The 18903-nt window shown below is 44.2% G+C and overlaps 1 protein-coding gene across 3 annotated transcripts in view; it reads right to left on the bottom strand.

Annotated features, from left to right (window-relative positions):
- LOC115401080 (Down syndrome cell adhesion molecule-like protein 1 homolog) overlaps window positions 1-18903 on the bottom strand; it is a 93748-nt gene that overhangs the window by 39147 nt on the left and 35698 nt on the right. The window lies entirely within an intron of this gene.

The following is an 18903-nucleotide window of genomic DNA, read 5'->3' as shown; positions in this document are numbered from 1 at the left end:
CTCTGTGAGTCTTTTTGTATTCTGTTTCCCCAAAGGGTTATTTTAGACAGTGTGCACTTCAGAGTTTGTAGTAGATTGCAGATTGTTTGGTTATGTGAATGCCAGTGCAGTGTGCGTGATTTTGTGTCAGTGCGTGTGTAAACTTCCTGAGTGTTGTTTGTTGTGCACCATGTTTCAATATGTCTTTTCTATGTTGACAGGGGGGGAGTTTGAGTAAAACACAGGTGCAGTGAATAGTTGAATATTGGAAATTTGTGACACACACACCACACTCGCTCACACACACACACACAATTAGGGCACTAAGCAATAGGTCAGGCCCTTGCCAAGTCACAGCGCAGCAAATTTATTCTGAGCACTTTGGGTGCTGGCTTCTAGAGATGTGTGCAATTGTGGATGAAAAGCAGCTATTGTAGTGTGAAAACTTGAAAAACCTTCAGCTTGGGCTGATTTTCATTTTCTGCTTCAAATGCACTTTAGGAGCGAGCACCGACACATAACATGGCCAGGCGCTTTTTTCTTCAGGTCTTTTTCTTAAGTTTTCATTCATAAAATGCACGTACCAAGCACGCGTAGATGTTTAGAGGGGAGTGTAAGGTAGGTATCAATATCTAACTCCGTGGATGTGTGTGTTTGTGCTGACACAATGTGAGCAACAACAATCAATGCATTTTATGGCCGTGCCGCTCCATCCAAAGGAGATTTATGAAAACAGAAAGGCCTGATCTGGCTCCCTGCCACATACACACTAACAAGACGAGGAAAGGAAGGAGGAAGCAGGCCTCGCTCCTTTACTCTGTTTACATTCAATATTAACACACAATAATTACATCCAATCAATAGGTTTTCACTTTTTACAAAGGCGATAAAACGTATTCCTGTTATCTCAATTGTTGCCGCATTTAAAAAATGTTAACTGAGGCCAGTTCATCCGTCAATGGACAAATAAAGTTGCATCAGTATAAGGAGGCAGCATTATTAGATAATATTAAACACATTCATATTGTTCGGATTACTTTATTTTATTCAGATTTACTGAATGAGCTTTTATTGTTTTTACCTTGCCTTTGAATTCATTATTCATTTTATGCAGAGAGGATTTTTGAACACAGATAACCTATTTTATTGAATCTGATTTAATTTGATTAGAATTTACTTCATTAATTTTTTTATACGTCATTGTATTTATAAAAGAAAGGATTCCAGATACATTTAATTTAATTCATAAAGTTTGTTCTGAAATTCACATTAATACAGTATGCTAAGCCTTCCATTAAAGTGCTGTTTTTCTTTATTTCTTTACATTATCGAGATACTGTAAACCTCAGTATAAATGCACCTGTCATATGAATCGCTTGTTCCATTGGACAAAACATGTGCTTTAATTGTGCTAAACCTGCAATACAAGGGTAAAATTGTTTTGCTAAGTGTAATTGTGGATGCAAATTAAAATTAAACGGGTTGTAAACTGATACATTGCTTATCACTAACTAAATGTTTAGAATTGTGATCAACTGATTACTTTCATCACTGCAGACTTTTTGCTTGCTTTAACCAACTAAGAGGTAATTTAACGTCAGTGGGAGTCGAATCAGTTTTCTGAATATGCAAACACGTATGTGGCGTGCATCTGCATGCATATGTGAAAGTTCACACAGACGTGTTTTCATGTGAGTCAGACTGTTGTACTGAGTGCTTGGCGACGTAGGCTATAATTTCCAAGCCTGCCCTTTTGTTCCAACCTGGGTATTAAGCCTTACAGGATAATATGCACTTGGCGAGTAGAACCCTGTATAACAAACTGCTACACCCTGTCACAACATGCCTGGAGAGAGAAAGACAGATCAGAAGCGGGTGCAGGAGGAGGGGGCACGGAGCAGAAGGGAGAGGAGGGGAGGGGGTGTGGGAGTGAAAAATTCAAAGAAGGTTATGAATGGAGGGAGAAGAAGTGCTGCAGAGCACCGCCGTAAAAAAAGAACTGTATTTAATAGGTGTTTCATTGAAAATATCCTTTCGGTTTATTGATGATACAATTCATGTCCCTCCAGAGTTCACAATGACAGATAAAGCATCAAGGTGTGAGATGCAGTTTTTATGGGTGCTCTCATTTTAAGGCACATTGTCGTAACTGTTAAAAGCAACTGAAGGAGACATTTTTTGAAGCATTTACAACTACTGAAGGTGCAGAAGTGCACGAGAAAGTCAAGCATTGTTTTTTTCTTTAAATGATCCAAAACAAAAACTGTTGAGTCTCATCCAAACATGTGGCTCATCACAGTCGGAAAATATCCGGGCAGTCTTGGGATTTTTCAGCACCACACTCATGGTTGGGACAGCTGTAGAGTGAGCCAGTGGTGTCCAACCATGTTATCCCTGAATTTCCCCACGATTGCGTCTGAGAACTGTGACAGACCTTCTCTCCCTCCGATCAATGATTTGCTTCAACATCACAATGAAGACAAATACTGGTGGACGCAACTTTCATCACTATAGCAGAGACAGGGCCTTCGTAATAAATGCTCCTCAGGTTTCCTCTTGATTCAAGTAGGAGTCTTTTTCCATGTGAAAATAAAATTTTCACCTCGGTGGGGGGGGGGGGGGGGGGGGGGGGGGGTCTCAGAAACTGTGGTTCACAAACCACTGCCATATCAAATAACTGAAGCAACTTTAGAATTGGTGGCATATCCTGTGACAAAGAGCCCGCAAAGACAAAACAACCAAGAAAAAACTGTCGATGAGACACTGATGATTAATACTCTGTTGACTAATCAGTCTGGGGACTTTCAGAGAGGCATTCAACTGTGATCATTGATAAATGAATGTATTCACGCTTTCATTTTAGCCGCTCTGACTTTTCTTCCCACTGCTAACATTTAATTCGCTGGCTGCTCTCTCACTGTCTGTGGAAATGTGACACACCTAAAACAGCAGAGAGGGCGCAGGCAGCGACGGAGGGAGGCAGCAGAGTAGAGGAAGGGTCCAGGCCTACAGGGAGGAGGACGGCAGATGGAGATTGATGGAGGGAGAGATAGGGAGATAAAGAGAAACATGCCGTTGGGAGTGACAGAGGAGGGAGTGAGAGTGAGAGGGATGAGGGGCCTACAGGCCTGAGAGCCATACATGGGAAAGAACAATCCTTCTATGTCTCGATCCATCTCCGCTTCTCTCTCTCCTCGCGAGCCTCTCCTTGTGGGAGAGGAGATCAATTCTCGTCTAGTCTGCCTACGCCTCCAGGAGTTTGTTGTTGTTGTTGAGTGTGTGCTTGTATGTGTCTGTGTTTTCACCCCTTCTTTAGCTGTAGGAGGCAGGATGAGCATTTGAGGTCTATCCCACACCCACGGGAGGCACAAAATCCCCTCACTTCCTCTATGGCTCCCTCCACCCCCCTCTTTTTTTTTTTTTTGCTTCTATCTTTTATCCATTCTCCATTTCCACCCTCGATTCCTTTAGGTCTCCCCTCTGTCCTCTCCCCTCGTAGTCTGTGCTCTCCCTCCCTCTCTTTCAGGGGGGTCTGTAAGTAATGGAATCAGTTCAGCTGATCAGCCCAAGGCACAAAGTCAAGCCAAGTACAGAAGCTGCTGCTGGATCTGTGTGTGTGCGTGTGCGTGTGCGTGTGTGTGTGTGTGTGCCAGAAACTCAGCAGGCAGACACATACATGCAAATAACGAGACAGACACAGGAAGAGGAAAGAGAAAGAGGGAGAAAAAAACTGGGAGGAAGACAGTGAAAAAAAAAAATTAGGAAGCCCTGGAGCATCACTTGTCTTCCCCAAAGTTCCCCCAGAAAGAAGACACCCCTCTTTTTCGAGATGGAAAGGAGGAGGAGAAAGGATGGAGGAGGAGAGAGAGGGAAAGATGGAGGCGAAAGATGAAGGGATGTGGGAAATGTGCAGCTAAATATATCTCAGTATATGGCTGCCATTTTAAACAAATTATTGTCAAAGAGAGGGAAGGAGCAGCAACACGAGAACTCATGAAGAGGAAAGCAATGAGGGAGAGAAAAAGCATAATGTTAATGTAGAAATGCTGAGGCCACAAGGGAGGCTGGGAGGAGAGAGGAGGAAGAGATCAGACAGGAACGAAAGATGAAGAAGGTAACTAAGAAAAGATATACATATTTTGAAATGTTGACTGGACCACTGAGATGAGGAAAGACAGAAATAGATAAAAGAGTGAGAGAAAGCCAGAAGAAAATAAAGTGATTCAAAGCGAGAGAGAAGGAGAAGAGGAAATGGCGTAAGTGAGGGGGTTTGTTCTGGGTGCTGCCATGCAAATGAAAGCGGCGCTGCAGCAATGCTAACTAACAGCAATTCACACTGTTGGACTCATCACTTATTAATGCTCCACGGCTCCCCCTCCCTCCCATCTCTCGCTCTCTCTCCCTCTCTTTACCCGTTCCCCTCTCCCCTGCTCTCGCCAGGATCTCTCTTTTCTGCTCGCTCTCTCACTCGCTGTTGCTAGGGCCCGTGCACTCACGTGACAACAGCTGGGTAGGGGGCGCTGCAGTGGCACGCTGCGTTTTGTGTGTGTGTGTGTGTGTGTGTGTGTTTTCTTTTTTTTTTTTTTTGCACGTACGTGCGTGCATGTGTGCGACAGAGTACCCTTCATTAGAGGTAAAAACTGAATCAGCCATTTAAATGATGGCGATGGAGATCAGAGGAGCAGAGAGGAACTGCTGAATGGATCTGTAATTGATTCATACGCCTAGGCTATAGGCCACAGAGGAGCTCAGTGCATCTCTGTGTGCATCATGTCACTTTATTTCTCACTCTGCGCTTTTTAACAAAAACACATGCTGAAGATTGCCACGGCTGTTATTGTCAAGGTTTGCCTTTCAGATTTTAAAGCTAAATGGACCAAGGTCTCGGTACAATGGAGGCCAGTAGTTGCGCAAATGGACTTCTCACAAATGTGTGTGCTCTCTCTCTCTCTCACACACACACACACACACACACACACACACACACACACACACACACACACACACACACACACACACACACACACACACACACACCTTTTTGGAGAGTGCGCTCAACAAACTGTGCCTGTACACGTGCACGCATCATCTACACTACAGGATGCCACAGCAATGAGGAGACAGCAAGAAATGTTTGTTATTCATTTCTATTCAAACAGAAGCAAAACTGAATGTCTGAATATGGTCATACATATAGCTGTAAAAGCAGTCACACTGAGTCTAAATGATCTGCAAAGGTTAAGGTTACCATTAAAAATGTACTTAATAGCTTTCATTGCTTAGGAAGCAACAGAAAAAAATAAAAAAGATTAACAACAACCTAGGAAAACTTGCCCATATGACAATCTACCAATGCATATGCTGCAGGTGTAGACTTCAAGCTGAAGTAGCACCATGGACAGCTCTCCTGCTGCAGCCCAAAATAGGAAAGGCTTCTTGTGTAAAAGTCTCAACATTCTGGTCTCTGCGGCATGACGTTGGCACAACTAAAATCTGTTTCTGGATAATGTTAGCTGTGGTGAATACTGTGGTGGAGTAATAAAATAAGAACGTGGCATAACAGCAGTCAGTCAACTCACTTCCACGAGAAATCTCAAACAGAGCCTTGATTTCTGATAAACAAGGGGTACAAAGTCATGATAATGATGATGGTGTGTTGAGAACAAGGTGCAAGAACTTCCAAACCAGGGCTGTGAGAAAGAAGTAACGTAATTCTTGGTTCACAGTCCTGGGAGGAAGAACACATTTCTCTGTTCTCATGAACGGTAAGCTGTAGAAAGCATAGAAGGCATGGAGGCACTGCTAGAACATAACAATTCCACATTGCTGAGCAACAAATTTGCACTTAGAACACATTCTATGTGACAGCTTTAAGCACTTCATCACAGTGCCATACTTTCCACGTTCCAATGATGCGCTTATCTTCTATCCCCTTTACGACTAACAGTTGTGCAGCACTGGAGCCAATCCCAGACGGCTATGGGTGAAGGCAGATTACACCCGGGACATGTCACACACAGTCAGTCTTCAGACAGTTCAGAGTCAAAATAATGTCATATGCATTTATTCGGATTGTAGGAGAGTAGGAGACTTTATGAGAGTGCCCTGAAAAAACTAACATATAGAAATCACAGGTAAACTCCATAGAAAAAGGTCTCAAGCCTGAAATTGAATCAGACACATTCTTCCTGTGAAGTCAGAGTGCTAAGCACCACCCTTGAATGCAGTCTCTCAAAGACATTTCAAGACATGAAAATATTGTGTATTGGAGATCCATCCTTTTGCTTCCTATGAGATCATTAAATTTACAAGTGAGCATGTTTTAAAAAAAAGGAAATTCCCAATACCCATCGCTTTCCTATATGCATTTCTCTTTCATCTGTATGATAGAAAACAGGTAGAGATGGTTTTCAGAATAAACAAGAATGAAAGAAATCAGCCCTGATTGCTTTCTCCTCCTCCTCCAGCAATCCACCTCTTCCACTCCTCCCCCTGGCTAATTTATTTGATAATTATCAAGGGTGCAATATGGCTGATTTGAAGGAGGCAGTGGGAAGACCTGCTAAAAAGCTATTTTATTGGAACTGTTCGCGCTCTGAGAGCTCAATTCCATCTTCAGACACATTCATACTTGTACTTTTGTGTGAAAACCCGCTTTAGAAAAACCATGAAACTTCACACCCATTTCATGTCAGAACTTCATCTCAGCTTTAACTTTAACTCCTACATTTCTATTACAACACAATTGATGGGATTTGACACACATACTTTTCAGACATTTAACTTGGAAACAGTTCATGATCATTAGAAATTTCACTACAAGACAGCACACAACTAGAACTTTTCCGCCATGTTGGAGGCTGGGGACATTGAGTCAGAGTGGACCATGTTCAAGCAGCTGCTCGGAGCTCTGGTCGTTAGGTCTCCAGTGCCTGTCGTGGCAGCAAACCCCACACCCGGCGGTGGACACCGGAAGTAAGGGCTGCCGTAAAGCTGAAGAAGGAGTCCTATCGAGTCTTGTTGGCTTGTGGGAGTCCCGAAGCAACTGACAGGTACCAGCAGGCCAAGCGAACTGCAGCACGAGCAGTTGCGGAGGCAAAATCCCAGGTCTGGGAGGAGTTCGGGGAGGCTGTAGAACAGGACTATTGGTCGGTCGGCCTGAAAGAAATTCTGGCATGCAGTCTGGTGCCTCAGGAGGGGAAAGCAGATCTCCACCAACACTGTTTACAATGGAAGTTGGAAGCTGCTGATCTCAACAGGGGATATTATCAGACGGTGGAAGGAAGACGGTACTTTGAGATCATTCTCAATCCCATCACCACGTCTTCTGTTGAGGAAGCAGAGGCTGATGGATGGAGCCTTTACAGGCAGTTTGGTGCAGCGTCTGCAGTGATGCGGTCATTGTATTGCTTCGTTGTGGTGAAGAAAGAACTGAGCCGAAAGGAGAAGCTCTCGTTTTACAGGTCAATTTGGGCTCCTACCCTCATCTATGGTCATGACCGAAAGGACAAGATCCCGGATGCTAGCAGGAAATGAGCTTCCTCCGTAGGGTGGCTGGGGGCTCCCTTAGACATAGGGTGAGGATCTCAGTCACCAGGGAGGAGCTCGGAGTAGAGCCGCTACTCCTCCACATCGAGAGGGGCCAGCTGAGGTGGCTCGGGCATCTGTTCAGGATGCCTCCTGGATGCCTCCCTGGGGATGTCCCACCAGGAGGAGACCCCGGGGAAGACCTAGGACACACTGGAGAGACTATGTCTCTTGGTTGGCCTGGGAACGCCTTGGGATCCTCCTGGAAGATCTGGAGGAAGTGTCTGGGGACAGGGAAGTCTGGGCATCCCTGCTGAGACTGTCTGGGATAAGTGGTTGAAGATGAACAGATGGATGGATGGATGGATCAGAAGTTGATTTCTAGAAGGGTAAAATCAAGTCTGGTGGTGAGAGATTTTGAAAAAAAAAAGAAGCAAAATTGCTAAACTTTCTAGAAACAAATGTCTAGATTTAAAAGTCTAAAATCTCACTTCAAGACAAAACAAAGATTATCCCTAGATGTCCTGTCACGTTTAGAGGCGTGACATGTTTGTACATGTGCATGTTTTACACCTGTGGTGAGTGCAGCCATGCATATGCACCAGTGTGTGATTGCAGACTCGTCCAATGTAGTTTCCAGTGAGCAGGGGTGAAGTATAATAAAGATTGAATTCTAATAAAATGTTCTCATCCTCCTAAATCCCCCTCCTGCCCTCTCCCCCTATCTGCCATATTAACACACCCATTACAAGGGCAGATGAATGAAAATGAACAGAGCTGTGGTGTAATTCCCCGTGTGTCAAATCAATACCGCTCCCCTCCCCTCTGTTCCTCTCCCGCCTTCCAACCCGCCCTCTCTCCCTTCATCTTTCTCTCCACTGCTATCATTTTCCTGTTCTCCTCTCCTCTGTTGGGTCTGAAGAATTGGCATGTGTTTGACAAAGGGAAATCTACACGTAGCAACAATAGACTCTCCCTATCGGCCCCCCCACTCGCTCTCTCTCTCTCTCTAGTATGAAATGAATGATGCTTGCTCCTATTTCCTCTCTATTCTCATTCAAAGTAGTCTGTAACAGTTAAGTGCTACTGAGAACAAGCCAGACAGAGAAAGAGCCACAAGGACAGCATATTACTGCCACTCTCTTTGATTCAATCAGGGACAGAAACTTGCAAAAGGACTGGGAAGAGGTTATGTCAAAATAACAGAGGAGGGTTAATAAAGAAGAGTTGTGTGAATTTTATAGACTGTCTCTTTGTCCCCCCTGTGAGGGCAGGACGCTCACAGTTACCAGAGGCAGAATAATTGAAGAGGAAACACAGATACACACTTGCTCTATTCTTATCTCTCTACAAGTGTTTCGTTTTTCAGCCCCAACCCTTGACCTTCTCGTCCTCCTCTCCTCCTTTGTTCCGTCTGTTTTCCAGGTTCAGTGTGATGCAGTGATCTGAGGATAGGTATGCAGAGGACTAATGCACTCATTAAAAAGGCATGCTTCACCGTCAAATGCCAGCTGCTGCCCTCCACCACACCACCACAGCCACCACCACCGGGTCTCCTGTTTTCTTTGTCTTTCCTTCACTATATATCTGTTTCCTTGGTTTCTCTGTACCTCCGTCTTTCTTCCTGCTGCCGTCTTTCTGTTTCTCTTTCTATATTTGTTGTTAGAAGGTGACACCCCATACACCCACACAGCCCTCACCTTCTCTGAACAGCTCTTGCTGAGGAGTAGAGATAGAAAAAAAAACAGAGGAGGAAGAAAAACAAACAGAGAAAATGAAAATATGTACTCATCCAAATAAAAAAAAAAGGAGGAAGGAGAATCTGTTTTATCATCGGCCCACCCCCACGTCTACTTCACAGACTTCCCTTCTGCGACGCGTAAAGGCCTCAAACACACTTAAGCAATTTAATTGGAATGACCATAAATATTCAAGCAGCAAAATGGAGGCAGTGATGTATGTCTGAATGGGAAGAAAATGCAATAAAAAAAAAGCACAGGGAGGGAGGGGGGCTCTAACACAAAATCATCCACCTGGTTTGATTGCTCTTAAAATAGCATTATACTGCACATGTTAGCCCACACACACGCAAAAGAAAAATGCGTATGTGACTGAATTTGATCACCAACAACAAACAAACACACAGATTTCCCACACATTCTCAGTCTCTTGTCAACATGTGGTGCATTGTGTCGGTTTTGTCTTAAATTATTTAGCCTCATAGATAATAGATAGAGACATGCTTGCTAGTCATGAGAAGACTAACGGGACATATCTAATGCATTATAAACACACATACTGCAAAGCGTGGGGAACTCCACTAAAGCGTGACCTTATTTTCTGCTGTGAAAAAACACAAAAACAACAGTTTGTGAATGGTCTAATTTCACACTCGGGTCTGTTCTGCTTGATTGTCATCCATTATGAAGGGGAAGACATGGCAGACAGGGAAAAGACGGATCACAGATTTTTACGAAAGCAGCACTTTAACTTCCTGTTCGGATGTCGACTTGACTTGTGTGCTGTTGGAAATCAAACATGATTTTCTGCCCATTTCATGGTCTGGATAAAGGTGTAACAACAATTCACGAGCTGAACAAACCACATGACTGAAGAGTTCCTGCAGTGTGTCACAGATTGAGCGCAGTATATACATAAAGGTATCTGTACAAGCATTGCTTCTTGGGATTACGTGAGGAAAAGTGTGCTAACGCACATGTGGAAAACTCTCACACAAATCAATAAAGCCTTGGCCTTTGTCAAGTCATGTTGTCCTCAGTGGGAGTACCACAGTGCCACAGCATGTAGGCAGCGCCACGGTGACACACGCTGAATCTCAGGGAGCAGGAGGTCACCGGGGAGCGGGCCCTGTGTGCGGATGAGTGCACCCCGCATGGCAGGAGGACGTGAAGAACGAGGTAGGAAGGGGAGGGCAGCGGAGAGGGAGAGGGCCCGCCATTCTCCGACGCATTCCTTCCTCTGGCTCCCCTCGTTTGCCTGTGCCACCGTGACGATGCGCCCTAACCACTGTTGCTGGGCATCTTGGCGACAGAGACCCAAAAGTGGATGAAGAGGAGGAGAAGGAGGAGGAGCCGGAACGGGGGAAGGAAATGAGGGATGATGGGTAGCAAAAGAGCTGTAGAGACAGATGTTGCAGATTGGAGTGGAGTCGTGGTGACATACTAAAAGCGGGTCCCCCAGACAGTGCGAGGAAGGCCAGAGGGGCCAGGAGTGCCTGAGGTACGTTCTTGGAGGAGGAGGAGGATTGGGGGGGGGGGACGACACCACAGCACAGCAGCAGCTCTCCCTGCATCCCTCCCTGCATGACTGTCTCTCTGTCTCTTCTGCCTCACTGCCCCCCTACACTCTGTCCCACTTTAGCCCAATGTCACTGCCAGAGCAAGGGGGAGGGGACATAAAAAGGAAGAAGAGAGGAAAGTAAAGAGGAAGAAAAGGTTGAGACAGATGGAGGAAGGAAAAGAAAAAAAAAATAAAGCACACAGAGAATGAAGATGAGGAAGAGAGCGCTGGGACTCCAGCTGGGATTCCATCACATGCTTTCACTTGTCCAGAATTCCCCTCCTCTTCTTCGCTTCCACTTTTTTCTTGCTTGGGGATTGTACTGTCTCTGGCACACAAGCGTCGCATACTCATGCACATCTGTAGAGTTACACACGCAGTCAAGCACGCAGTCCCAACTGTAAACACACATGAGCAGACACACACATGCACACACATGCAGAGAGGGGCCGCTCAGGCATGGTCTGTAGTCCTGTCGACTGATCCGGCATCTCGTGGCAAAGTGATGTTTGATTCCAGCAGCTCACTAAGCGCCACGTTTGTTTGACTTTGCTTTGTTGGCCTTGAAGTTGATTCAGTTCACCGACACATGTAACTGCAGTCCAATGGAGACACGCAATATAGCACCGGCCTTTACACCACAGCACAGGGCTATAATAAAGACAATATGTGTGTACAAGTAGTAGTAGTGACTAAAAATAAATGTAACCTTTTAAACAACACCCCACCGATTTACAATTACACTCCTGCAACGCTGCCAGACTCAGGATGGACTCTGCCATTACACCAAAACTCTAGTGCATATACTACATTACCCATAGTGCATTGTAAATAATTATATTTTTTTATCCCAGATTCAAGGTGTCGGGTATAAGTAGAAGCTGATTTTGCAACCTGCAGAGATGAGGAGCCACAACTGACTGAATAAAGCGGAAGTACTTCAGCCAATCAATAAGAACTCCCTTTAGAACCACAAAATGTTTTATAAAATATATTTTCGTATATGCAGCATCACACACCAGGTCCTGTGAATACACTTTATGGTCCGAAAAATGTTTTCTTCCCCATGAAGGCATTAAAGAACCTTATTTATTGCCGCTTTTAGACAATAAACAGAGTCAAGTACAACTTGCGCTGCTTCTGGCCAAAAGATCAGATGAACAGAAAGCTTTTCTGTACACTTCAAACGGGTGCAGTTTGTCCTTCTTATCTGTAAATAAGATTACATTTATGAAATGTGTGAAAATTCACACTTTATTTGATGATATCATTGTAAAATCCTCAGGTTCTCTCTGTAATTTTAGCCACATTGAGCATCACAGCAACACAGCCAGCACCTTCCACACAAAACAAACATCCACATGAATAAATCATCTACTGGGACAAAAAGCTAACAAGAAATTTGTCCACAAGTTCAGCGAGCGCGGAGCCAGATTATGTTTACACGGTCGCTACAACAAAACCGGAAGGAGAGCTTTAAGTTGCACGCGTTAACACAAAGTCAAACCTTCAAAATCAAAACAAAAAAGTCAGGAATTTAATCTCAGCGTCACACCTCACATGTCTCACAGGAGACCATATTCCCAAGTGATTTAATATCATGAAATCATTTTTTTTCTAAGTCATATTCAGAGCAAAACACCACCAACAAACTCTAAATCGGTGGCCCAGTTAGAGTCATTATCAAGACATCTTTCAGAGTACGTGGCGTGTGTCCTGATTATATCTGATCACGGCGGGGAATACGCACATCTGTGTGCCCGTGTTTCCTATGGACCAAGATACCACCCTGTACCTATATTCACATTTATCAGCTGAACCCAGTGCTTTTTTCTCCTGGTCTGTCCACTGCCCAGTCCTCGCACAGCACTGTAACGTCCCTCCATAAAGAGTGGGAGGTCTAATCAAGGGCTGGCACGCAGATAAGACGGTTTGGCCGGAGGTGGCATTTGCCAAGGTCATTCGGCGTGTCCATGTGTGCCACTCTCTATAACGTGTGACAGGTTTCAGACATATCTTATTTAAAATACAAGAACAACAGCGCCGGCGGCGATTTTGGGGGATTTCAGTTCACAATGCAGTATGCAGAATAGAGGCCATCTTATGAGGCTGCCTGCGATATCTGTTGAGGCAGGGCTTGCTGCTGCCACTGCATGTTTTTTTTAATGGGCCAACAACTGAAGCTGAACCTCAAATCATCATAATGAGAGAGAATGAGGTCCACATATGCAAGCGAAAGGAAAGGAAAGGAAAAGAAGGTGGAGGGGGAATTTGAGCCGAGAGAGAAAGAAGGGGGGGTGGAAGAGAAAACACAAGGGGGATGGAGAGAAAAAGAAAGACAGGGAGAGGGGAAAGGGGGTGAGAAATGAAAGAGATTCCTCTGCATCTCTGATTTGCTTGGATGATATTCATCAGAGCGACAGAGCATTGGGAAGGAATAGATAGACTGAGGCAGCAACAAAGGTGGAGGGGAAGGAGAGAGAAAACAAGTGTTTTTTTTTTTGTTTCTATAAGACATTTGTTTTTATTAAGCTTCCTTGCCCGACCTTGTCGCCATTTTCTCTGCTCTCCACTGACTTGTGTTTGTGTTCGCTTACAGTGGCATGCATATTGTGGTATTTACAAGTATAGCGCCACAACTTATTGAGCTCAGCTGTCTTCTGATATTATAGCTCGACTAAAGTGAAAATAAATGTGATGGAAAATGAACATCAGGAAGGCAATCAGAGTTTAGCATATGTAAACTCATTAAACATCTCATTTTAATTCAATTTAACTGACATTTTAAGGTCAGTGCAGCCAGATTCTGACTACCATTCACAAGTTTTACACATAAATTAATCAACCCTTATGATTCTGTGTTTTTTGTTGTTGTTTTTTTTCTTATAGGAAGTTGAAATGATGAAGGCATTTGCAAATTACAACGAAATAATAAAGGAACACTATGCTTTCTTGTGCAACTATTCCTATGAACTTTCTTTATTTCGAACAAAGAACCAAACGGACATCTGGGGCCTTGCATAATAATAATCATAATGCAGGAAAAACCTAAACATGAAAACTGTGAGTTATTATTATTATCATTATTTTAATCCATTTTTTTAGCACTGATTAAAAATTTCAATTGCAATTAATTGCATTGTTATAAGCAAAATTTCAACTGAAGCGTAGTAATGAATTAAAACAGTGCATGGTGAAGCTTTCTGTTTTCAAAAAGTACTACAATTCAACCATTTGTTTAAATTGAAACTAATAAAGTGCTTTAAAATGACAGTGTACCCTCTACACTGCGACTTTTCCTATGATATCAACTCAAAATCATTCAACGAATCAAAAAACAAAACGCAAGTTATTTTCTGATGCCTGAAGCAACAGTAACATTTTTTGCCTTTACAGAGGAGCTGCAGACCAGAACAAAATACCCACAATATAACCCAGACAGCAGTTCATTGCTCTCCATGTTTCTGTGGCATCTGCAGGCTCTCGCTGCTCTTGATGGTCGAGTTACAGGAACGATTCAAAGCAATCCGTTGATAAGAAACTTCCACCTTGAAGTATTAACATACGACTTTGGATTTATCAACCTCCAAAGAGGCTTCCACTTCTTTCCGGCTGCTGCTGGTGGGGTACAGCTGTCGTAGGCCCACCTCAAATCCTCTTATTGGTTGAGATGCAGGCATCACACCAATGTTCAGCTTCCAACTCTAAAAAAAAAAATGTTTTATTGGACAATACAGTAATTGTTGGCGGTAAATCAACTCATGCGTTTTGGGATTTGTCTTGTATTTAAAAGAAAAAAAAAAAAAAACCTGAAACTCTCACCCTGGCTTTGTTCTCCTGAACTGTCGACTTAACTATTCACAGAAGTGAAAAACGAGGAAAAACAAAATGGACCGATGCATTGTCTGTTTGTGTCGTCTTTTCATGCTGATAATTAGATTTGGATATTTTCTTTAATATGAAATGAAGTAGAGGCTTTTCTGCTGCATCTGAATAGATTGGTCATTTGGAATAACCAGAGCACAGAAGCAATGGGCAAGGTGAAGGCGATTATAATAAACATGGCTCAAAAAGCTTCACGCTGCGAGAAAAAGCAAAGCTGACGAAAATTAAGAGGCCAGGCGCAGCGCACTGAGGGAGAAGGAGCTGGAAGAGAATGAAGGATGCAGGGAGGAAGGAGAGTGGGAGAGCGAGGGAAGGAGGGGGAAGAAGAGAGGGAATGTGACAGAGTGGTGACAGAGAGAGAGAGAGAGAGAGAGAGAGAGAGAGAGGGAGAGAGAGAGAGCGGAGCGCTGTGTGTGTCAGGACTGTGTGTGTCTCTGTGCTCGTGTCCCTAGGCGCAGGCAAACATTAGCTGCATTAAGTGAGCTGACAGGTCCCTCCCCATTACCACTACTGGTGGCCCAGGGAGGGAGAGAGAGAGAGAGAGAGAGAGAAGGGGGTAGAGACGGAAGACGCTGTGATTCCTACCAACTGTCTCTTCAACTCAAAACACATGACGAGTGTCCTCCTTCTGCGCACAAGCAGGCAGGCGCTTATATTATTATGACAAACCGGCATCAAAACGATGCCTGCGCAAAATAACCCACATACATTTTTGAGTGCTGCCCACAATTATGCAGAAACAAGCCTGACACTCGAAAGTAAGAAAAATTACTCCGGAAAAACACACACCTTCCATAAAAAGCCCGTACTCTAAACCCTCGCAACCACATGCCGCACGCAACAACAATTCCCCTCGGTGTGCAGAAAAACAAACTTCATATATCATGCACGCCGACGGAGACGTACCATCCCTCATAAGAAGTGAGTTTACGTGCCGTGCACACGTGACTGTGCGCGCGTGTGTGTGGTGTATCATTCCTTTTCTGCTTAAATATTGATTGTAGTCTTGTCTGGGGTTCAGGGTTAAAGACCATCTGCTGCCTCCACCCTTCAATTATTCAGTCACAGCACCACCAACCCCCTTTCAACTCCAACGCATACACATGCACACACACAAATTAGTCCCCGGGGGCGTATTTCCTTTTCCAGAGTGTCGTAATAGCCTAATGCTACACTCACTGCGATGTGCTATGCAAAATGGCCGAGTTATCCGTTACTGCCATTCAGACGTACTCTCCATCGCCGTGTGGCTTCATGAGAATTTTCAACACACACACACACACACACACACACACACACACACACACACACACACACACACACACGCTGACCACTCAGTGAGTTTAGCTGCTCGCAGCAGAGTAGCAGGAGGTCAAACTCCACTCTTTGAGAAAGCAGCTCTCTGTAGGAGGGGGCTCAGAGTTAACATCACACTGTGGCAGGGCCTTAAAAAGAACACAAATAACAAGACGACGGAGGAGGAAAAGAGAAGAACGGGAGATGTAAGAGAACAATAGATGCAAAGTAAAGAGGACGGGAGGGGACGGACACGGAAAGTTGCACCGTGGACCAACTGTGTGGGGGATTGGAAGAAGCTGAAGCAGAGGAAGGCGGGAAAGGCAAGAGAGGTTGTTGACCTCTGGCTATGAAGCTCGCCGCTATAGTGCAGTGTGGGGTGTGTGTGTGTGTGTGTGTGTGTGTGTGTGTGTGTGTGTGTGTGTGTGTGGGGGGGGGGGGGTGTTTGTTAGTGAAGATGTTTTTTCCTCAAATGCAATGCCTCCGCGCAGCAGTCTGCGAGCGTGCATGCATACGCGTCTGTTCGTGTGTAATCTCCCCGGGCAAATCCCTCTTTAGCCAAAGCAGGGAAGAATAGAGAAGAAAAGGAAAAGCCATCTTTATCCAAATCCAATTGCAGCTGGAAGGAGAGAGTGGAGCGAGGGAGGTGGAGGAGGAGGAAGGAGGAGGAGAAGACGTTGTAATTTGTCTGAGGGATTACAAGAAGTGCTGGCAGAACATGACTGCTGACTGCCTGCCTGTGTGTGTGTGTGTGTGTGTGTGTGTGTGTGTGTGTGTGTGTGTGTGTGTGTGTGTGTGTGTGTGTGTCTCATGACCGAACCCCATGAATTTAGAACATAAGATACAGTATTTTTTGTGTCAGAAATAGAGCAGAAAAGAAGATTTCTCCATGCTCTCACTCTCTGCTCACTCCAGGTAAACATCAAATCCTCCACGTTACTCAGCTCGTAATAACAACCCCGAGGTTTTCTTGGAGGGCAGATGACTGGCCCGGATTAGCTCCAAGTCATTATTACCTATTACCATTATTGTCTCTTTTATAACCAATCATTGTTCTGCTGACTTTAACGTTTCGTGACTTTAGTAGTACCATGAATACACCAATGTGTGCTCATTCAAAGTGGAGCAAACAAAACAACGGCCCACAAATTTTTATAGTTCAGCGTTGTTGAGGTGAGAATATCCCAAATGTGAGTCTGGTCTGTGGATACTGTCCTTCGGATACTCTTCTGAGATCCAAAAATATACACTGACTCTAAATTTCTCACAGGTTTGAATGTGAATCTGTGTGAATCTGTTAAAGAGGTGAACCTCATCTTCTCTTATAATCAGCTGTGATCACCTCCAGAACCCTGTGGCCCATAGCTGGGTAAAGCAAGATTTATGCATGGATGCATGTTACAGTCATGTGCAACAACAATGTGGGTATATTTGTGGCAATATTGCAGCTAAATCAGGCTAAAATCAAGCACGTACTTGACCACCATAACTAAAACTAATCCGAGCTGGTGCCAAATACTGCCTCAGCTTTACATAGTCACAATGATTCATTTCATCAACCCCAAATGAAAAAAAAATCTAGGTGAAATTGAATACAATTTGTTTTCTTCTTTTTTTATATATGAAAAATCTTTGAGATCTGACTGTTTATCTGGTTTTGTATGATTGTATCTTGTACTGTTGTGATTACGCACATTGTTTGCTTGTATAACGTCAATGTCAAAGGCCAGAGGAAAGATAAAATGAAAACAGTTATGGCCTTAAATACAGAAATACTGCTTCAAGCTAGTTGACCAAAGAGCCTCTCCCCTTCGGATGGAGGATAAAACTTCAGTGTTTTACGGCTTTCTTGCTGAAATCAAAGACATCCAATCACAGACAATCCATAATTCGTTTTATATATTGAAATGAGCGTCATGTAAGATGTTAGCGAACACTAATTCTTTTGTGACCTCGTCTTCAGGGTATCTGTGTCATGTAAGAGTGATGAGAGACGCTGCCTTCAACATCCTTGTATTAAGCACGGTTAATAAATCACCCACAGAAATAGACTAGGCTTCATTACTGCATTCAATATCAAAATGAGCTTTAATATGGAAAGCTATTAAACAAGCAACTTAATAGTGACTGGATTAACAACAAAGAAGACTAAATCCACTCCTGTCCATTCCTAATCCTTCAAATTTAAGGGAGACTTGGGACCTTGAAGGATTAGTGAAAGGAGATATGTAAAAACTCCAGAAGCAGGTCAAAAGGAATGAGAGAGGGGGTAAAATGATTGTGTATGAGTGGAAAGGGCTTCAGGCCAGAGTTTGGGTGCCATAGCTTGATGTGATACGACTGTATGACACACAAGAAGGCATATATCCGCCTGGAGCAGGGGAAGAGTTAAGGACAGTGGAGTCTGATAAGTGTCAGTGTGAAACAACATCAGTGTCTTTCTCTGTCTCTGTGAGTGACAGTGATACAAGGCAGTCTGCCCCCGAACACACACACACACACACACACACACACACACACACACACACACACACACACACACACACACACACACACGCACACAACAACACAAACACAGGTGCCCAACGGCTCTGTGCAGAAACAGCTGTTTTGCTGTGACACACAGCATACACTGCACATCACATCAGATACGCAGAGGCGCCTCACCAAGAAACTCACAGACCACAATGACAAACACGCACAAGCACTCAAACTACGCACACACATGCACGCACGCACGCACACACGCACCGTCGCTGGCTTCACCAAATGCTGACACACTCTTCTAGGCATTTTATACTGTCAGGTTACATTTACCAGACACACACGTCGATGTACAACATCATCCAGCAGAGGAGACGCAGTAAAATGGAGGCTACTACAGCAGGGGGGTCCAGACCTGGTCGCAGAGAGTGT

The sequence above is a fragment of the Salarias fasciatus genome, chromosome 14 (genome assembly GCF_902148845.1).
Source record: "Salarias fasciatus chromosome 14, fSalaFa1.1, whole genome shotgun sequence".
NCBI classification, from domain to species: domain Eukaryota; kingdom Metazoa; phylum Chordata; class Actinopteri; order Blenniiformes; family Blenniidae; genus Salarias; species Salarias fasciatus.
This window is presented reverse-complemented; position numbering and strand designations above follow the sequence as displayed.